Genomic DNA, 12,086 nt, shown 5'->3' with positions numbered 1-12,086 from the left:
ATCAATAGCTATCATTCTGTCACTAAGCACATCACTCAACCATGTATCAGTCATAAAAATAATGTCGACCTTACTTTGAGTAAATATGTTTTAAGCTCGAGGAATTTGCTTAATCGAGAGCTGAAAAATTTCTATTTGGAAATTTAAATAAATTTATAGTTTTTATTCAACAAACAAGTGCGAAAAAGTTCTTTAAGTGGGCCACCGGAAGTGGGTGTGTGTGTGTTTGAAGCACGCAACGGGTTCATAGTTATCGGCTTTGTTTGGCGTTTTCCTTGGTCAACTGGACAATTTCGAATAAACTTGTAAGGCTTTCAACAACGTTTCTATTCCTGGAATATCTTCACGGGAAAAAATAAGTTGTATGCAGAAAACCGAAGCTAAGTATTTCTAATTTTTAGATCATTTTTTATAATATGGCAAAAGATATTTTGCGACGGATTGCAATGAAAACTGAATGCGTTAACTTATGGTTATAACTTTGAGATCTTGATTTATTTTTAAAGTTTTTATTAAAGGCGCATCACATTTCAAAATCAAAGTAAAGCTTGCGATCTTGCATTTCAGTATTTTTTACCATATATAATTATAGCAGCTTACTTATTCAAACAAGTTTATAGATCGAAACTATGTTTAGATCTGTAAAATTGAAATTAAAAAAATATATATATGAATACTGATGTCAAAAGTAGGTATATATATCCAAATTGTTATTTCCATACTTTTCTGATGTTTTTTTTCAGTTTTGTACTAAATTTTAATAAATTTGCAGTTCAAATTTTGTTGAGGTATTCCTTCAAAAAAAGTTATTTTTATTTATTGAAGAGATGTCCACTTTTCCCATATTTATAATAGGGTTTTCAAAGTAACTTAAATTGATTCGTATCAGTATTCAAAGTTATGCATGAATTGATTGTTTATTGAAAGTATTGAACTGGACAGCAAGTAGACGAAGATGATTGAAATTGTAACACGAGTTTTAATAGAATTTTATCTATAATAGAAAAATATTTTTTTTTAATATCGGGAATAATAAAATTTGGTAATTTATTGAAATCTTTATTTCTAAAATTTACCAGAATAAAATTTTTCGAATTTTAATTTGGATAAGAAATATTTAAAAAAATTAAAAATGAAACTGGAAAATTTAATCATTTCAAGTTGGGGAAAGTATGAAAATTTGGACCGTTAGAAACTTGAATATATTTTGAAAATTTAATTTTTAAAGATGTTGATAGTAAAGAATATAAAAAATGAAACTCTAAATTTTTGTGAACTATGAAATAACTTGGAATTTTGAAAACTTGAATAACTACCTGAAAATTTTCAAACTGGAACATTATGAAACATTTGTACGTTCTATGTAAATTTAGAATTTTGAAGCATTACAAATTTCAGAAATCAAAAATTTGTCAATTAGTGTACTGATTAGTTTCCAATTCAATATAGATTTTTTCCGAAGATTTTTCTGAAAATACTGATTTGAAAAAAATGAAAATATTATAACTAATTTTTTTGTTTCAAAAAATCAATTGAAAATTTTCACTATTCATATTCGTGAAAAAAACTTAAAAAAATTTGAAATTTGGATTACATTGGAAGTTTTGAAAGTTATGAATTTTTTCTGAAGAATTTTGTCAAAATCAGTGTGCAGTAAAACAAATTGTTTAAATGATTTATAGCTTATTGTAAGTTATAGGAAAGTTATCATAAAATCAGTCATTCTTTATTTTAATATTTTTTTTCCCTGAAAAATGAGTTCAAAAGAGTTATATTAACATTTCAAGAAAACAGATATTCTAAGAAATAATAGTCTCATCTTGTCAGCGTTTCCTACTTCTTAATTAATTTAGACGATTGACTAGGAAACCGTGGGAGTGCAACAGAAGAAAATAAAAGTTTTCATTAATTTCTCGTGGGAGCGAATTGAGATGTGATTATAAACAGCAGGTCTAAAGATACACTGAAATTGGTTTTCTTTATCATGTTTTTATTATTCCTGATTAAAAATGTCATTAATAAACTTAACTTATTAGAAACATTTTTTGACTGATAAAAATGCAATAGAATATCTTAAAGATTTTGGAATTTTATACCAAACATATTCGATGATTTACTACTATTGAGATTGAGATTGAGATTGAGATTGAGATTGAGATTGAGATTGAGAAAGACTTCTAAAATGTGAGGCAAAGGAGAGCAAAGAATCAAAGAGTTTTCAAAAAGGCAATACATATTCATAGAAAAACAAATTGGAAAAATTTGTGCAATTTTAAGTCATTTCATTCTCTAACCATTAAAGCCCTTCTGCAAACTCTTTGTTTCAACAGGGATTACGGTTAGGAAAACGAGCTAGTTTATTAAGGAAGAAATTTGGAGGGTATTAATTTGCCTTCAATATTTTACTCGATCCATTTTTATTGGACCTTTATCAAATGCCTCATAGAAATAGGAGTTTCCTTAGGAAATGTCTAGGAGCATAGGAGGTGTAGGAAACTCATGATCGCACCATTTACCAAAATGGATCCTGATCTCTACCTTTCACCAACTAACACAACCCATCCTTGGATACTTGAATATGGATTCGCAGACGTATAGACGGTTTCCATAGTTGGTGATACTAGCTTATATCTGGTTCTGACTATTTCAAAAAAATTTTTTTTTAACTGCAGTAGCGAGAGGTTGCTAGTTGAACTTAAAGAGTATCTTACTAATAATCCTTCCTTTTTCCCCATTGACTACTAGGACGTGGCCGGCGCCGTTATTAATCATTTCAAAAAACGGAGAGCATGAGTTTTGTACATTGAGAATGAACTGCTAATCCCAAGCACCATTCTTTTGGACTTTGTGCAAAATTGATGGCCTCGATTAATCACGGAGTAGCAACCATTGGCGACGTGGAACTTGTTCTGCTTAGCCACGCCAGCGATCATGGAATTCGAAATGTAAAGTTTGAAAACAAATGTAAAAAAATACGAAGTGCCTCTAGAATCAATTTAAAAAAAACTGTAAGTGAAGCATTTCGAGTTCAATGATTTAAGGTGGATATGAGTAGTCAACCAAGCTAAGCTAAGCTAAGCTAAGCTAAGCTAAGCTCGAGGAATTTGCTTAATCGCCGGGCGCATAAACTTTGAACATTCATGCGGCATATGTTAAGTTTATCACTCAAAAGGACGCTTTGCAAAACTGTTCTGGTAACATAGAAGTTCGTGGAGGCATCATCCCTCAAAACGTTATCCATCAAAAAGAATAAAAATTTCTAAGTCTAAATTCAAAAAGGATTCAAGAGCAGACCCTACATTTAGAACGACAAAAATCAGCAAACTACTTAATCTAATAACTATATTTTTTGGCAATTTCATTCTGCTACTATCAATGGGCCTCCAGTTCAATTCGACTTGGAACAAATACGACGATTCGTGTAACTAACAGAATAAGGGCTAGTTTACTTTTAAAGTATGATTTAAAAAAAAAAATGCATTTAAAACCAAAAAAAAACTAAAGCAGGTTACACAGCAAGAAAAATTCGTGTAATTTTAGATTGAAAACGATGCACGAAAACGGAACATCGATTTTGATCTAAAATTCTACCACTGTGTATTTTTTTCAATGATGTAATTTTGGGAGCGTGTAATTTTAGATCGAAATCGATGCACGAAAACCGATGAAGAAAGATGCGTGTAAAAATACACAGGCATGTAAATTTTAAGCCTTTCCATCGTTAATATTAAAAAATATTCATTAAAAATATATGGTTTTCAGTGTTGCGATTCTAATTAATTAAAAAATTATGGGATCTAATTTTCATGTGGTATATATTTACTAAATAATACTTAACAAAAAACGGTCACCCATTAACACGAGAATAATTATTGTATTCTTCTTCACAACACAGGGCTAGGCTGGAGATGTTGTATCTGATGAATTTTTAGTATATTTACGGGTCAACCATTGTATACCGGACTATTATGATTATTACACCCTTGACCTTTGATCACACCAATTTCCAGGTCGATTCTCGAAAATTGGCTGTTTCTGTAATTCAAAAAGAATTTGTATAATTTCTCATTAGAATACTTACAATGTTTTTATTTCATTTCACTTACCACTTCATAATACACATATCCGACAAAATTTTGCCTGGGCGGAATGCAACCGAGACTTCCGAGCGACTTTGACTAATCATAAAAGAACCACCATCTCGAGTTAAAAGTAAACAAACGTACCTATGCCGCGAAAAAACATGGCATCTGTTATGTTTCACATAGTTTTCGATGTAATTTTAGATCTTACTTGTAATATCTTATTGAACAAATATAAATTTACACTATTTGTAATATAAATTTCATCGATCGTTTGAACTTTGCATTACGGAATGTAATTTTAAACCAAAACAATTTGTTTCTATTCACTTTGTGAAAAGAGACTAAAATTACATAAAAAGGAGTTGAAAATTACATCTTTTTTGAATTACACTTGTGAAAAAATAGATCGCTCGTGTTTTAGATTGCGTATACTTTTAGAAATTTTTTGCTGTGTAGCATAGATTGTTGCTGGTAACGAATAGGTTGGCCAAGAGGGAAAATAGAAACTAAGTAACTCACAGTCATCGTGTATAAGTGTATAATTCAAGGGCATCCAAAAGTGTTTGCAAGGTAAAAACACTTCTTTTTTATTCACAGATGGAAAAATGTATTGCTACGCGCTGTGCTGGCAGATATACTGACGTTCTTGTGAACAGTTAATTAAATCTATATTAAATTTAGAAATTTTAAATATGTGCGTTTATATTCATGTTACATTTTCCAATTCAACATATAAATATCCTTAAAATTGTTGTGATAAAAACTGCATATAAGTTTAAACAATTATGAAATATTCTTAAAGATAAACGGACATGGCGCATTTTGCCCAGTCTAGACATGTTTATTAAAAATAGTTAAAAATAACAGAAAAAATAATAAAATAAGAAAATTTTTCGTTGTGTGATGATAGTCAAGACCAATGTTCATGATTGGATCAGATGCCTGGTAAATGTTTTGCTGATAGATGTCGTAATTCCTTACGAGAAAAGTTGAAAAATTGCAAGAAAAGCTCCCAAAAAAAATTGTTTTCGGTTTTCGTCAAATTTACGCAATATAGATATCTTAGAAGGTCCTCAAATGTTTATAAACACATAAAAATGTAAATAGAACAAACTGGCATTTTCAGAAATGTTGAACAATGTTTGTTTAGTGAAATACTGATGGTGGTGCATCTTGTTTCGACTGCGCATTTTATACCCAGTTCCCCTACATGTTTTTCAGTCGTTTGCAGGAAATAACTCAATTTTGATAATGTTGGTTCATACGAACTTATCAAAACAAACTTTCTAATTGTTATGATAAACTCCCATAAACTTTATCCAAATACGTCATACACATCATTTCAATCTGCAAACAACCAGTTAAGGATTGATGTAGCGCAGATAGAGGGAATAAAATTAACAGCTGACAAAAGAAAGTCCCATATGAGGCACATGGAACATCTTTGCGGGTACTTTTAGTGCGCATGGAAAATATACTCGCATCAGTATTTTCTATTCTGTACCAGCAAATTTCAAATAAAAAAAAAATAATGGCAATATTTTACGTTATTGAAATCCACGAAAGTATTAATAATCTTAAGGCCATTCTTCTTGATTCAATTTTTACATATGGAACAGTCTTGTCAGGAGCAGCAGTTTTCTTTTGGAGTCTTTTTCAAATGAAAAATCAACATATAAATCGTAGAGCCAGTTAGGAAATGTGATAAATTGGGGTGCAGCTATAGTAAGGGTACATTGTGTAGAAGTTTTTGCTTATTACTACCTTATTATTACATAGAAAAATATTTCTATGATTTATTCAGGGACAAAACTCCCTGCCAGCCTCTGAATCACTCTCATACCTTCAACGGCCGAGCGTTCTTGTATGCTGAGTCAGCTCCTACTCGGTTGGCCTATAGTTTCATTCCCAAAAGGTAGGACTTTTCGAAACCACTACTCTCGCTCAACAAAGTCAGAGGGGGAAGGACGGAACGCTCGTAGTAATTCCCATATTGCAAGCCCTTTAGGGAGAAGGAACGAAGCGAAATAAAAACACAACAAAGGTGGCAATAATGCAATCAGCAGAAATGCGCTCCTTTTATTTCTGGTGGTAGGACACCAATCCAATACGCTCAGCTGGGAGAAAACGTGAACGAAGCGAAGCAGCCGGCAGCTTTGGCATGACGCGCGCCTCATCATCGAAGCAGCAGCAGCAGCAAGCAGAAGTCGCAGCAGAGTCCTCCCTTTAAAGCGCCACGGGCAGATGTTTCTGATCCTCATTCGTCGGATCGGTATCAGCTGCCTGGTTGCCTGCTTTCTCGCTTGACAAGGGAGAATATCCGGGCCAAAACAAAACACGACGAAGCATAACGTACGCGCGTCCTTTTTAAATGGATACAATTTATGCTGCAGTATGGATCGTCCTCCTGAATGTGTGTAGACAAACATAAAACGGTATACATACGTTCATACATAGAATGTGCATGAACCAAAGCATTGGACACAGAAAACCGTCGCTGAATGATGATGCCGGGAACCCACAAATCGATCATCGAAGTGCGTCCGTTCGTCGTTGGCCTCTTATCATGGTTTACACTTCTCCCGACTAACCCAAAAAGCTGGGGTGGTTCGAACCGAGCCGAGCTCAAGGTAAACATTAAAAAGCAAAATATGTGGTGCTGTTTGCTTTCGTTTATGGGCGAAGTCGTCAAGGCTTGGCGCGCTCATGAAATGACAACGGAACAAGCTGATAGAAGTTTTAATGAGAAATTCAATTTGGGAGTATCTGTCCCTGTTTATTTTTATATCGGTTAACCAAGGTTTTCGAAACCGCCTCCGATAACAGGAATATCAGAGCTACGATATAAGGGTATGTACATAGGTTTAACCCTTTTCTTGGTGAAAACTGATAAGGATATGGATATCGCTGGTTATGTTCATTACATGGTACTCTTTCGCTTTTTCTTCAGCATTTGTTATCACTTATCTAACAATGATCTTTAAAGTGTTCTGAGTTAAAGTTGAATTTTATTCATTTGTTGATAGTATCATTTTGTGCGTATTGAGAAGAAGTTTTAAGCTTTACAATTTAAATTCGTTCGTCAATTCAGAGACAAAAATCAAAAGAAGTAAGTTTCAAAAACCCTGATTTTTGTTCTGTGCAATTTTTTTTTAATATCTAGTAGTTCAATAATTTCAACTTGAACTTCCGAAATTCAAAGCTTCAGATTAAAACTCACAAAGTTCAATTTTGTCACTTAGTCAGACACACTGGAATATTTTTTGTAAGCATTTATTTTTTAGGCATTTTGATGATGCCTTTTCTACAACTAGTCTGTCAATTGACCGAATGTTATGGTAATGTGTGATGTGTGATATTGTGCTTTTTTGGCGTTTTTTTTTAATTCCAATGTATGTAGAATGCGTGTGGAGAAGTTTGTCAACCAAGAAATTTACGTGAAAGAGTGTTTGAACAAACGTCTGCTGCCTTTTCTGAAGAAACACGGTTGTTCCGTACTGTTTTGGCCGGATTTGGCATTTTGCCATTACGGTAAAAAGACCATGGAGTGGTACGCCACCAACAACGTGCAGGTGGTTCCCAAGGACAAAAACCCTCCCAATACGCCAGAGCTCCGCCCAATTGAGAAATAGTGTGCTATTGTCAAGCAGAACCTAAAGAAGACCAAAAAACTGCTAAGGACGAGCAGCAGTTCAAGGCAAACTGGCTTTCTGCGGCGAAGAAGGTGGACAAGGTGGCTGTACAAAATCTGATGGCAGGGGTTAAGCGTAAGGCCCGGCAATTCGGATTTGGAAAAGCGAAAGCCTGAATTTTATACTAATTAAACTTGAAAAAGAAATTTAATTTGAATTTTTAAATAAACGATTTCACCGATTTACACACGTTTTCCCTTGACCAAATTTTGACCGTATCACCCTTTACATATAATACATTCAATTATATGTGTATGTTTGATTTTATGCATTAAAAAAAAAAATAAAATAGATTCAAATGTAATCGTATGACTGATTTTCAGTAAACTTATTGTGAAGTACATTAGACTGAGTCAACTTGTTGTCATTTTTGAATTTCTATAAACCCTAGGGTCTAGCTTTGGTTTGGTCCAAAACGTAACCATGATTTTTTGCAGAATTTTTAAGTTACTTTTAATCAACAACATTTTGGTTTCTTCTGTGGAACCAAGCCAGCTGATCGTTGTTGTGCCAATTTAAAAATTCCTTAAAGGAAATTTTCCGCTGAACAACTTTGTTGAAGACCGTAATTTTGAATGTTATTAGACAAAAAAGTTATAAGATGATAATCAGGGGTATGTGTTTTCGCATTGAAAAACAATAAATTCAATTGACATCACTGCTGGGTGCCTTGTTTATCAGTTCGCAAAGACATACCCCTGTTAAACAGATAATCACTTTTTTGCCCAATAAGATACGAAGTTACGGTCTTGGACAAAAATGTTCAGCGGAATACATTAGGGAATTTATAAATTGGCACAACAACGATCAGCTGGCTCGATTCCACAGAAGAAATGAGATTGATGTTGATTTTTCAGTACAAAATATTCAATTATCCCAATACAAACCTAAAAGTTCAAATTTACTCATGTAAACGTTACTTAAAAATTCTGCAAAAACTATGGATGCGTTTTGGACCAAGACGAAACTTTTTAGACCCCAGGGTTTGAGAAATTCAATAATGACCCCAAATCAACTCAGTCTAACAGTACATTCAACTGTAAGGGTATAGTTGAGGCCATCTATAGATACAGTAGATTCAACTTTATCAATACAGATGATTTGATACCAGACATGAAAGATTCAATTATATTTTTATGATTGATTTCATGAGGCCAACAATACAGATATAGTAGATTCAACTATAAGGGTTTAGTTGATTTAACTTTAGATATGATCATCGACCAATCGAAAACGCTCGCTGAATAAGATAGTAAGTTTGTATCAAAATACCGTTATCTGTCTTTTTTTACCGTGATTGAAAAATTAGAGAATATCTTTCGATAGGCTCACAATCGATTGATTCAATAATGGATTGATATAGTGATAGATTCAATAATATTTAAATGATTGATTTCATGAGACCCGAGAGATTGCCTTGTTTTTATAACGCTACTGCATTTCTTTTAAGAATATGAATTTTAATTTAACACACAATTTATAAACTTTTTCAATCACTTTCTCACATTTAAAGTTGTTTTGGGCGCCGTTTCCATAAAAAAAATACGATCATGATCATGTCAGCAGCTTGAAGATGGCCATCGTTTGTGTTCTGCCTGAGTGATTTTTTGTCACTGCCATGATCCTGGTATTTGGAAATTACAGATAATAATCACCTCGGTGCTATCGAAGCTTTTGCTTCCCTAGCCTTGTCTGCAATTGCCCGTCAAATTGTGTTTTTCGTTCTGCTGCTTCCAAGCTTCACAGATCCTAGCAGCAGGATTAGGCACAAAAACAAAAAGCTTCAGCATCCGACGGTGATTGACCTAAAGGGTCGAAAAAAATCCCCCGCAGAAAGATTCTAAAAGATGAAAACATCTAGCACTGGTTGAATCTATTATATTTATAGTTGAATGCGTACAATCGATCATACAATTGAAGTTCAATCTATCATATTTACTGATTAGTGATATATACCATTATAGTTGAATTTATAATATTGATAGTTGATTGCAGGAGGTCAATCAGCAGTTTGTAGTTGAATTTATCAAATTTATAGTTGACTCAATTGTACCATTGTAGTTGATTTTATTATATTTATGATTGATTGCAGATTGCAGTCAATCAACAGTTTGTACATAGTTGAATCTATTACATTTATAGTTGAACGCCTTAATTCAATAATACAATTGTAGTTGAATTCATCGTATTTATAGCTGAATCAATCATACCATTACAGTTGAATCCATGATATTTATAGTTGATTACATAAGGTCAATCAGCTGTATATAGTGGAATCTATTTTATTTATAATTAAATGCGAAAAAATCATCTACACGATGATGTAAATATGAAATAATTGGAACAACTGTCGTCATTTTTTCGTGTACACACACTTCCATTCAATGATGATGATTGGATTGAGACTACTTCCATATGATGAATGTGTATCTTTTTTAAGCAGTTTTTGGTAGTTTCCAGTTATAGATTGTAGTGTAGAGTTCGGGTATTGAATATTGATTCTGGAAGTCCTGAGATTTTCTCGAGCACTCGTCGCGATAAGAGTTTAACTCCCGGTGCTTGTTTTTTATTGCTTTTAGGGAGAATGGGGATTAGACTGGCCCAAATTTGTATGGGATGATTTTTACAACATTTTTTTCAACGCGGCACCCCCTAGATTGGTGCATTTAGGTGAAAAAATAACTTTCTGAAAGCTTCAGGTCATTTGGCAGAAGCACGAGCTGGCGTAAAGGACTTGAAATTTGTATGGAGATTTTCGGCAAAATGTATGGAAAATTGACATACTTTCACTCTTTGAGTTCTAAAATATGTTTCCAGTATGCTAGAAAGCTAGAATTTCAGGAATTGTAGTTCAAACAATGACAAACATGTTTGTAGAAGATTGTGACGCGATACGAGTTGACTGTGATGAGTTATCCGCAATTGAGTGTGTGATATAATAATGTAATATAAACGCCAATGATCAATGACCTGAAACCTTCAGAAAGTCATTTTTTTCCACCAACGTAGGGGGTGGCGCGTTGAATATAAGGATTTTTTTTTGTTATGGGCCAGTCTAATGGAGATATTTGATCCCCTTTTCGTATTTTGCTCTTATATTTTTGGAAAAATTAAGCATCTCACCGTCTTTGTAATGCAAGTTGTTATGCCCCAAAAGTTAGTACGCTACATGAACCCATAGATGAACTAGAGGCGTTTTCGTGAGGCAGAAAAAAAATTATTCTTTAAGTTAAAGGAGCCTTGATCCTTTATTCAAGGAGCCTTGAATTTTGGCAAAAATCAAGCAAAATCCTAATTTTTTGGCCATTAGTTCTCATTTCACAATTTGGAAGTGTTAGACAAAAAGAATTCTAAAAGCTTTTCTTCTACCCTACCGGCATTGCATACTTAAAGGCGTATTTTTCTAAATTTTAGATAAACCAGTTTTTTGAGTTCTTTTTATCAGGTATGGGTAAATATAAGTTATTGAACAAATATCACTAATTTCGAACTTGGCAATGATCATGATCCATTCAGAAGGAAAATATATCTTTTCGGACTCCAGGGATCAATTGAGACCCATATCCTAACTTTCGAAAAACTTTTTTCTTCACAAAAATTTAAGATGTTTATTTTTCCTAATAATACGGACTAGACTTTACATATAATTCAAATGTTCGATCAATTGTGAGCTGGCCAGGTATTTACACGGATGCCGAAATACCTGTAGTAGATTAGCCCACCTAGACTAGTTCTTCCAAAATATACTTTCATCAATATACACAATACATTCACTACATAACAGTTCATACGAAGCCATGGGGCCATGGGTGCATGTAAGCACATTCTTAGGCAGAAACAACGGTGAATCCGTGCACTCATGGTGGATAACCAACATACAAACAAACATACATACAAAAATACATACATACAAACATACAAAAATTTAGAGTTGACTATGGCATTAACGATTTTCATATTGGAGTAAACATTTTTAATGCGATGAGGGAAACATTTAAAAATGATAAAAAAAAAAGATCTTCAAGTCACATTTTCTTTTAATTTTTCAAGCTAAGTTCAATAACTCAAAAATCAAATGTTTGAAAGTTTGTTGAAATAACAGCAATGTTGTTTGTTCTATTTAGCACATTTTTCTAGAACATTTGATCTCTGCAAGACATTCCGGTTTAGATATAGCTAAGAAATCAAGTTTCCCCAGGGATCAATTATGTTCATTCTCTCCTATAGAAATAGTAAGGATGGGTCTGCCATCGCTGCAGAACCCAGCAAACATTTATGTAGCTATATTCCTATGCTGTTTTGATATACG

This window comes from Uranotaenia lowii, chromosome 2, assembly GCF_029784155.1.
Source record: "Uranotaenia lowii strain MFRU-FL chromosome 2, ASM2978415v1, whole genome shotgun sequence".
NCBI lineage: Eukaryota > Metazoa > Arthropoda > Insecta > Diptera > Culicidae > Uranotaenia > Uranotaenia lowii.
This window is presented reverse-complemented; position numbering follows the sequence as displayed.